The sequence below is a fragment of the Pseudopipra pipra genome, chromosome 4 (genome assembly GCF_036250125.1).
Source record: "Pseudopipra pipra isolate bDixPip1 chromosome 4, bDixPip1.hap1, whole genome shotgun sequence".
NCBI lineage: Eukaryota > Metazoa > Chordata > Aves > Passeriformes > Pipridae > Pseudopipra > Pseudopipra pipra.
In genome coordinates this window covers 36,774,763-36,785,455 of record NC_087552.1, presented here as the reverse complement: position 1 = coordinate 36,785,455, position 10,693 = coordinate 36,774,763, and positions in this window count along the sequence as shown.

Sequence of the window (10,693 nt, the reverse complement as noted above, 5' to 3'; positions counted from 1 at the left end):
AATTTGCCTCTGTAGCCCGATGCCATTTTTCTTTGTAGGCAGAAGATGCAAGCACTGGTTTTAAGGAAGCAGCAGTGATGTGCATGCAGCAGTCAACACAAAAATCCCCTCTAAACTTCCCGAGACAGACACCACTATTTATATGATGTAAAAAGATTTTACTTCTTTTTTTCTTTTTTTATAAATTTAGTTGCTATAGAGATAATCTGAAAGTCATCACTGTCTCTAGCTACATTCTGTGACCTATTATTTCTGAGGAATAGTCCCCAAAGCATCATAGCAATTGGTTACAATTTTCCTCTTCCTAAAAATTGCCCATTCTTTCTGCATGAATTGCTCAAATAAAGGGGTTGTCTGTGAATGATCTAGGCATAGTTGTAGGAAGTTATTTTGCCACTAGCAAAACTGTTGCTGTGCGAAGAGAAACCATATATCTGAGAAGATATTTTTCTGCCTTTGTTCTGGCTCTTTGGCAGCCAGGAGACTCTATCCTCTGATGGAACTTTTGATCTCTAAATGCTCAACTGGCCAGTGTCCTGCTCTGCAGTGGCATGAGGAAGGCACAGTGTTTATTTCATAGCTTGCAGAGGGACTCAGTTCCCAGGTATGGTATTCTCATTTTTCGCTCTGAAAATGTATCAAGGTAAGCAATGGTCTTAAGTTAGACAGTGCTGACAAACGTGTTGCTGGTCATAAAATGATAAAAACGGTACATCAGCCGGTCCCTGGTAAAAGAGCTCACAGAAGATGAACTCACGCACTACATAAACACATGTTTATAAATGTGATTAGTGGCATATTAAAGCTGCTATACAACACAAGATACTGGGTATTGAGGAAAAGAATGGGAGCTATCTGTGAAGAAAATTCCCTGATACACAATTGCTGGAATTCAAGTGCTTTTCAAGTTCTTGTTGCTTGGGAAAATTTTATGATGTTGACTCTCAAAGAGGCTTGCTTTGCACTTCTGTCATTCTTACGGGAGAATTTACAGCAGGACATAGGGCAGCTGGGCATGGATCCACCTCCACTTCACACAGGGAAATAAAGCCACATAGATCTGGCTCCTCTTCAGCTCTGGGTCCTTTGTCTACCAGTTCATGATGAGGAATCTTTTCTGTAAAGGCATGCAGTATGGTGCAACGGCACATTTCATGTCACTAACCAGACTGAATGGACACTGTATGATGTCTCTTTAATTTGTGGTTTGTTTGCACAAAAGAATGCCATTTTTTAGAACAAAGTAACCATCACAAGTAAAATTTGTTATGCAGTTATAAAAGAGATGTAAAAGGTAAAGAATGTAGGCAATGTAAGCAAAACTAATGTAAACAAATGTAGGAAAGAAAACAAAAATACCAAGGGCAAACTTCTGACAGCCTGCTGTAGTTTGTGATGTATAAATACTGATATATATAAATTCATTTCCATTTCATTTACCTATCAATTCTGTTGGCTGCCATTTCATTGTCCATATTATGGTTCCTCTAAGGTGTATGTAGTCTTCAAGGACCATGTAATATAGTGTTATACAGTTTTCAGTGTTTTATAACACTGGTATACGTTTAGAGTAAAAAAACTGTACCTAGAGAAATCTATTTTAGTTCCCCACTCTGCATCTTTCAGTTCTGAGTCTTTAGACTTCCATAGCTAATTGTGTCTACTGCCAACCAATCCTACTAAAGTTCCCCACACATTTATTTTAAAAATAGGCATCTGTTTTTTAAAAAAGTTATGAAGATTACTTTGAGTCTGTGTTGGCAGACATGTATGGGTATTTCTGTGAGTTCAGGTTTAAATGGTAGAGGAGGAATCTTCCATTTCATATCATATATTAACCTTACTTAATGAAGCAGCTGTTTGTAACTCGATCACCTGCCTGATAGATGCAGTCTAGACTGAGAACATGGCCAGAGTATTCTGTGGGTCAGTTATCAGCATTATTCTTTCACTTCAAAATATGGTTTTGTGACATTATCCTGTATACTCTATGTATACTATGTGACATATATCCTGTATATTCTAAATTTCGTGGTTGATTGTGAGTACAATGAAACCACCACCAACAAAAACACTAGATCAAAGGACCTCTGAATATTATTCCTGTGCTTTATTATATGTTTATACTTTAATTTGTCAAAAATCCTTACCCAAGAAAAGTATGTTGGTCTTATCCAGTCTGAACCTGGAATTGTCACTTGCAAATAGATGTGTTTTTTTTTACAGACTCAAAATGTAACTGTGCTAATACAAGACCAGGTGCAACACAAATCAAAAGCTGGGAAAGAAAGGGGTTAATTTCCAGGCCAAGCTCAGACCATATCAAGTGTTCCAGGGAAGGTTAAAGGGACAGTTGCAATGCATAAGAAGGTGACAGGAGGAATAATTATCACAGCTGATTTCCAGGTGATTGTTTTCTTAAATATGTAAAGGGAGTAGGGAGGAGAATGGGGTATGGGATGTATTATTTTTGAGTTATGTTTAACTAGAAGAAGAAGAGTAAAAGTACATCACATTTTTATGCCTGCTTTAGGTGAAAATAAGAATAGTAGTTTATTTTTTGGGGTGGTTGTTTTCATGGGTGTTTTAGCTGATATGATGGTGCTGGTGACTTAAAGGACCTATGTAGGAAAGGTTTTTAATTTTATTTCGCAGTCTGCATTCTATTGCAGATGTTTCCCCCCATTATATATTCCTCTCTTGATATAAGCTTCACTTTGAACTTTATAACACCTTTCCATGTCTGTAAACTAACTCAGATTAAATCAATGAGCTTTGTTCTTATGAGTCTTATAAGTTTTGTAAATGGTTGCAATTCAGTAATCAAATAGTGATGCAGGAAACCTTCTTCTGTGTCTGCTTTTTAGGTTTAGTTGCCTGTGTGTTCATTTGTAAATGATATCCATCAAAAAATCACAAAAAACGCCGCAAGGCAGGTTACAGTTGATGAGTCTTGTGCCATTCTAAGAAAACAAGCCCTGAATAAGATGAAATACGAGATGTTTTTCTTTATAGAGTTGTCCTAGTTATAGGGACTGGGACCAGTTTATCACTATGTGGGTATAACCAAAACTGTGTATTCTACACCCTCTGTGTCATTTCTGATGGACTGTTAATAAATGCATTGTTTGCAGCAGCTGCCTGGGGCACACCTGACATCTCAGGCTACAAGCTGGGTGTTAAAGAAACCCTGTGAGACAGTGGAGTGTTCTTTTGTTTCCACACCAATGACTCAGCTGTGATAACTCCCCTCCAGAAAGGCATTAACACCTTCACACCCAGCCTGAGGGTCATCGCTGCTAATGGGCCATACTGGACTGGCATAATAGGCAGCTACAACATCTAGACAATCAAAGATTCCAAAAATATCCCATGACTCACAGAGTTAAATCACCCATTGTGAAACTCCCCATCCTGGAGGAGATACTGGGCATTCCCACCTGAATTTGAGCATATATAAACTTCAGGGTTTGGGACTTCTGGCACCACTCCTCCGATCCAAAGGACCACCAGAGCTCCAACAGGACTGCGACTGCCACTCTCAACAGGACTGCAACCATCACCCAGACCAACAGGTTTTCCTTTCCTTTTACTTTGCACCCGGGGGGGCACGTGATGCTCAGCACAGGGGTTGACAAAAAACCATTCTGTTCTTGTCGCAGGGTGCACGGTTATACATCCATCTTTGTGGGTTAAAACCAGTTTTTCTCTGTATCATTGTATTTATTGTAATCTTTCTAGTAAATTGCAACTCTGACTTGTAATCTCTCTTGAGTTGGGTTCATTTCTCCCGCTGGTTTACTTTTAAACCAGCACAAGAGTGCAGGGATTCATTCAGGAAAAAGTAACCTCTAAACTGAGGGGGAGCAATGTTAGTTAGAACTGGAGCCTGCCTTGGCACTCTGCCGAGGGTAAGTTGCAGTGTATTGATGCAGCGCGGCAGGAGCAGATTGGGGAATCTGACTGCAATCTCCTTTCGTTTACTATCACGCTGGGTGAATGGGGTAAAACACCAATTGCGTATATGACTAAGGAATATTGAGAAAGTACTGAATGAATTTTACCTGTCTTCCTTAGCAATTTAGCTGCTGGAAATTATTGCAAACTTGTATCATAAGATCAGTCAGTATAAAGAACTGCTGTTGGAGAACATCTGTGTTTAAATGATCAAGCAGCGCTATCAAAAAGATTTCTTAATTCTTATGCCCCATATATTTATGTGTGACTAACCATAAGTACTAACAGCATAACAGCTGTTATTTATTTTTTAAAAATTAAGGAAGTGGATTAGATGTGGAATTTTTCAGTGTAGGAGGTGATATAATCATAAAAAACAGAGGGTGGTATGATGCTGGCATATCTAAAAGGCTAGACAAGTCAGTGTACTGCTTTAATGTCTGGAAGAGTTCCAGGTTTAATAAGCATTTAAGCTCCTTTCTGCTGTGGGAACAGCATAACGAATACCGACAAGCCTGTGTTGCAGGTTGGCTGACGCAGCTGTCCTCACAATTCAAGGGCTTTAATAGCCACCCATCCCTGAGTTCTTCACTGTTTTTGAGTCACCCCCTGGCCTCAGACTCAGTACCTTCCTGACAATAAAATCAAGTCAAAGACTTGGAAAATTGCTTTCGCACCACTTCTGGAAGTGATAAAGAGTAGTGTCATCTTAACAACAAAACCCCCTCCTGTGTTTCATTGTGCTATGCATGAATGTCAATCTTTGTTATATACTATTCTGTACACGCATATTTGGGGAGGAGAGTGGATGTAAGTTCAGAATGCTGCCCTCTAAATAATTGTAGAGTAAACTCATTTTACTGAGCATAACTTCTAATACTAGTGAAAGGAACCAAGTGGGTTGCACAACACTGCTCTTTGTTACAGCAGGAACTTTTTAATATGTGTATTGAAGAAAAATAGCCAGGGTATCTATCAGATGAACTATGACGCACTTTTGCTATACCTGTATATTCTGTTATGTAGTAAATGCTCAGTCTTCTTAGATGTGTGTGAGCCATCAGGGAAGAATTTGTTATTCCACAAAGATGAAGGTATAGCGATAAGTAGCAACTACAGTGAAAATATAGAGGAAAAATTGCCAATTTTTATTTTAGTTGGGGAAGGTACACCATGTAAGTCTATGGATGTCTAGGTGTGGAGTTTGTATGTATTTAAAAAGTTACTCAAAATCCCCTCTTCAAAAAACATAGGACATTGCATACCAAACCTGACAATCACTATGAAGAAAGAGCTCTTGCAGGCACCTGGGGTAATGATTTACTTACGGGAGCCAGTCCTAATGCCTGCCAGCATGATTATTTTCTCATTCAAGCGTTCCATAATGACTTGTGCACCTGTTATTTTCAGAGCACATGCTGAAAGCCTCTTCAAGACTGGTATTAATTGTTTCAGACTGCAAGTTTTAGAAAAAAATTTGAAACAAAATCTATGATGTAACATTATGCTGTTTGTTTGACTAACTCTGCCACAGCAAGTGAGTAGTAAAATGTGGCTACTAACAGGTGAATCTGATTCTGAAATAGCAACTTTGGCAGATGAAACATCTAAGGGACCCACAAGGGTAACATATCCTACCATTCAAAGCACGCTTCTGAAACACTGGATCACCTTAAAAAGGTGATGATAGTAGATGCCATCAGTAGATAATAGCAAGGTTTATGCTCCTGTGTAACTTGGAACAGCATTTACTTTGGACAGAAATTATTCTTGAGTGTTTTAGTGCTTTGGGTGTTTGGTTGTTGGTTTTCTTTTATTTTTTTTCTTTAAGCAGTTGGTGTAAAAGGCTGCAGCTGAAATCAGGGCTCTAAATGTTGTTGAATCTATCTTTGCGTGTAAGTTGCCAGCAGATTTTTATTTAACCATTCATGATAAATCATGCTTAGTGTTGGCTGGGAAGGGCTTTTGGACTTGTCTAGTCTATTCCTGGTCAACTTGCTTATTTTTACTGAATAGTGAGAAAGTGTATGTAGCTTTTTGATTCTGGTTTAAAATATTTCAGATATGATGTATTTTACTCTAGACAGATTTAGTAAGTAATGTGACTAATTCATTAGCAATACCTACATTTCATGTGTGCTTTCAACTTCCACCAGATGACAAAAGAAGTTAGAGGTATGAGAGATTAACTTCTGGGCTTTGTGCTGGGGAGACCTCTCATCCCCAGTATTCCAGAGTATGTGTATTTGTAGTTTGATCCGGACCATCTTTCATGTTCCCTGCACTCCTGTGAGTGAGGTCATTTCTTGCCTAAGAGGGATAACCCTGAGGAGAAATCCAGTTTGTATATTGTTCTGAAATGAAACCTACAGAGTTAAATGCAAGTCGAATAGCCCTACACCTTTCCTATGCAAGCACTTGAAGCCTTGCTGATCAAAAATGCTTATCAAATTGAGCTGAATTAGTGTACTACAAATTTGGGATGCTCAATTTAGCATTACAGTGAAAAATCCATTTGGGGTAATAGATTTTGCCCCAGGGGTTTAGAAGAGCCACCAGAACGGAAAAAAAAAAAAAGCCCCACAAACAAAAAAGGAAGTTCAGTCTTGGATTGCTAATTAAAAATCAGTAGCACTGGGAAATGTTTAATGCTTCAGTCTAATTTTTGACAAATATGAATCATAGAATATCCTGAGTTAAAAGGGTCCCATGAAGATCATCAAAGTCCTACTCCTGGGCCTGCACAGAACAGTCCCAAGAGTCACACCATGTGCCTGAGAGTATAATCCAAACACTCCTTGAACTCTGGCAGACTTGGTGCTTTGACCACTTCTCCTGGGGAGCCTGTTCCAGCACCCAACTACCCTCTGTGTGCAAAACCTTTTTCTATTATCCAACCTAAACTTACCCTGACAAAACTTCAGGCCATTCTGTCATTGTTTGCCAGAGAGAAGAGATCAATGCTGGCCCTTCTGCTTCCCCTCAGGAGGAAGTTGTAGACTACAATGAAGTCTCCTCTTAGTCTCCTCTTCTCCAGGCTAAACAGACCAAGTGACCTCATACAGCCTCTCCTCATACAGCTTCCCCTTAAGTCCTTTCACCGTCTTTGTAGCCCTCTTTTGAATGCTCTCTCAGAGGTTTATATCCTTATATTGCGTTGCCCAAAACTGCACCCAGTATTCGAGGTGAGGCCACACCAGTGCAGAGCAGAGCGGGACAATCCCCTCCCTTGACCAGTCGGTGATGCTTTGCCTGATGCCCCCCAGGACACAGTTGGCCCTCCTGGCTGCCAGGGCACTGCTGGCCATAGACCAGGACTTCCAGGTGCCTTTCCACAGGGCTGCTCTCTAAGCTATTGCTCTGTAGTGTTTATGTAGGTGACAGATTCTCTAGATAAGTTAATATGGAGAGATGCTCAGGAAAACTAAGGAGATCCATAATGGTGTCTGTTCTGCCACACTAACCTTGTAGGGGTTTTGAGTCTTGCCTGTTTTTATTGGTGACCTGAACTGAAAAATGGAATAGGTTGCATTTATTTCTTACTCAAGGCTGTCGATCTCCATAAGAGCTGTTGGTTTTACAGATCACTAGTGTTCAGAAAAAGGACTATATTAGTAGGGCCAGGTGCAATTTAACAGTATAGAGTGTGAGGTTGTTATCTTAAGAAACTTTTTGCTATGAGATGTGGCTTGTCACTTTAGTATATTATAGGAAAAGTATGTACTACTAATGCTGTAGACATTGCAGCAGAGGCAACTGATCCTATGAAATCTGGCAGGAGACATTGAAACGCCAATGCCAGAACAAAAGGGTAAGTCTTTGCATCAATGCGTACACTGTTGAAATTGCAAAGTGAAAACTGTTTTTCCTCTCCCATTTCTGAGGGCATCTTAGGACCCAGAGATTTTTGGTTTGTTTATTCTAGCAAAATGGAGCCTATCCAGGCATGCCATTTCTCTTTATTAATACGCAGAAGGGTTAAATAAAAGGAAAAGAGAAAGGGAAGTAGATAACTAAGAGAACTTTGTTTAAGCAGACAATGGAGTTGGGCTACATATTAGGAGGCAATCTAGTTGTAAGAGGAAATTATTATTGTACATGCCTTGATGGGAGTGGGGGAAAAAAAAAGTCTGAACTTGTTTCTGCAAGGGAGCCTTCATAAATCTATAGAGTTTGTTATAACTAAATTTTGCAGCACAGAAGTTATGTTCATGATCCAGGAGGCCTCTTCTAGTCTTCGTTAGTAGAAACTGTCCTGCATTTACATGATCTACTTGGCATTAGCTTTACAGAAAAATAACATAATACTGTTTAAGGGAATATATGTAAATATTTGTGTAACAAATGCTACATATGTCAGTTTGTGTAAATAAGCCCCCTTCCATTCACTGCGGGGAGCACAAAATTAATTTGATTATCCTTTGTGCCAGAAAGAATATTCTGACTGATAAATATATCCAGTAATTTTACTGCTTGTGGCTATAGCATCACTTTTCTGATATATTAGTGATTTTAATCACAAAGGATAACTTTCAGGCAATTGTCATAGAGAAGAAAGCCAAGTAAAATACTGGAGGAAGAAAAGTATGATGACAAAAATTGGAAAGACTTTTTTTCCCCTTTTTTCCCCCTTTTTTTCTTTTTTCTCTTTTATTTTTTTTTCAAGATTGTGTACATTTTGCTAGCTACTTATTCATAGGAAACAATAAATTTAGTAATGCTGACTTTGTAAATCCCATTAATTTTTCCCTGACGTTATACACCCTCCCTTCCCTGCAGGGAGTATTAATAATTCCGAGTATCATGGAGACTGGCATCAGTGTAATTATGCAGAAGATCATCTTGTCACCACTTTGAATGCAAGTTAAGCTTCTACTTCTGTTTTCCCCACTGCTGGAGACTGCACCCTACTGAGCACACAAGAGTACAGTCTGGAGTTTATGTATGTTTTAGTATCGAAAACTGAAGATTGCTGTTGGGGGGGAATAAAGAACAATCATTATGACTCTTAGCATTGTTTTCTGGACTGGATCTTTGATGTTGGATTTGGTATCTGAAATGCTGTAAAATAACTTATTGGGGATTTCAGATGCCTTTGTGAAGAACTTTTCTGGAATAAGCTGAAGCAGAAAAGTGCTTCTACGCCCTTGCTAATGAGGAAAAATAATTCAAAGATGTATATATTAATTTTAGTGTAATACAGACTGTGAAGACAAATCTTAAGAACAATACCTTCTAAACAAAGAATGCTTTCTGATGCATCTACAGCACTTAGATGTATTGTTTTGTCAAAGCAGTATTACATTTATTTAATATGCTCAAGTTCATAAAGTCTGTTCTGAACTAATCTCTGACCTACACAAACATTCCTGCAAACTTGAGAGCTGTGCACTTTTGCCCAGCTCATATTGCATTCAGCCCAATGTAAAGCTAAGCATTCTGGTGACTGAATATTGATTTTTGTGGGAGTATTGCATTCACTACACTTCAATTTAGATTATGTGGAAATTGAACTGTTTGGATGTAACTGCCCTCAGAAGAAAACCCATTTTTTCATAAAGAAGAATTAATCTTATAGAGAGCTTTAAAACCAGAGATAGAATATATAATTTTGGAAAGACTTTCATATATTAATGTGTTTCAGGGTTTTCAGTATAACAAAGTCCCAAACGTTGATTGCCACTATGCTATGCTCCATCCAAGTCCTGCCTGTCTGGTGTCAGGACTGACCACAGGTAAAATTGGTTAGAAACTTTGTTTGCAAAATTGAAGCTAAAGGACTGGCTCTTTCTGAGTTTGTTCATCTTCAATGACTCTCAAGGCCTCTATTGATTTTAAAATTAACTCAAGACTCCTTATATATTTTTCTATTTTAAAAAATCTGTTAGATAGCCAGTGTATAAAAGCTAACGATGACAGAGTCACAAAAAAGCAAAATGACTTTTTTAGAGGTGCAGAGCTTCTAAGGAACACAATTTAACTTGTTGTGAAGGCATCTTCTTTGCCTCCAGTGTGCTTTCAGGGAACAATTTCCTTTTCTAGAGAAAAGCTGAAAAGCCTTATTTAGACTGTATGCTTGCGTATTTTATTTGGCACATTGTTTTTAAATCAAGACTTCAATATGTTTTCTGTAAATTACTCCTTGAAGGGCAATCTCTGTAATACCTTAAATACATGAGAATATGCTTTGTTCAAAGTAACTCACTTCTGTTTTCCTTACGTTTTATAAAGGTCATTTTGGGGAATTGCATGTTTTTGGATGCTATTTTATTATCAAACATTCATTGTATCAGTTTTGGTTTTGATGATAAAATGCAAAGCACCAGGCTAGTGAAAATCTTACTCACATTAGTCAATTCTGTTGTAAATCATTTTGGGGGAAAGAAGGGGAAGTATGTTAATCATGAAATTGGAATTATCGAGGTCTCTGATGGTCCTCTCCTCAGAATGAATTTCATTCAGAAATTTGATTTTGGTCTTGAACAGGGTTACAGAACTCACAGCTGTATGCAGTGTGGGGAGGACAGCCATGAGGCCCTTGGGGGCTGGGGTGTCTGCAGACTCTCGCTCCAAGAAGGGCTTTTGCAGCAGGAGGAGTGCATGCAGCAGCCTTTGCCAAGGCTGGAATTCCTGGGGGGTAAGCCCTGAAGCCTGAGGGGTGGGTGTGTGTGGATGTTGGGGTGACTGGAGAAGCCCAAGGTGGTCAGTAAACCCCACTGCCTGGGTTTGTCCAGGG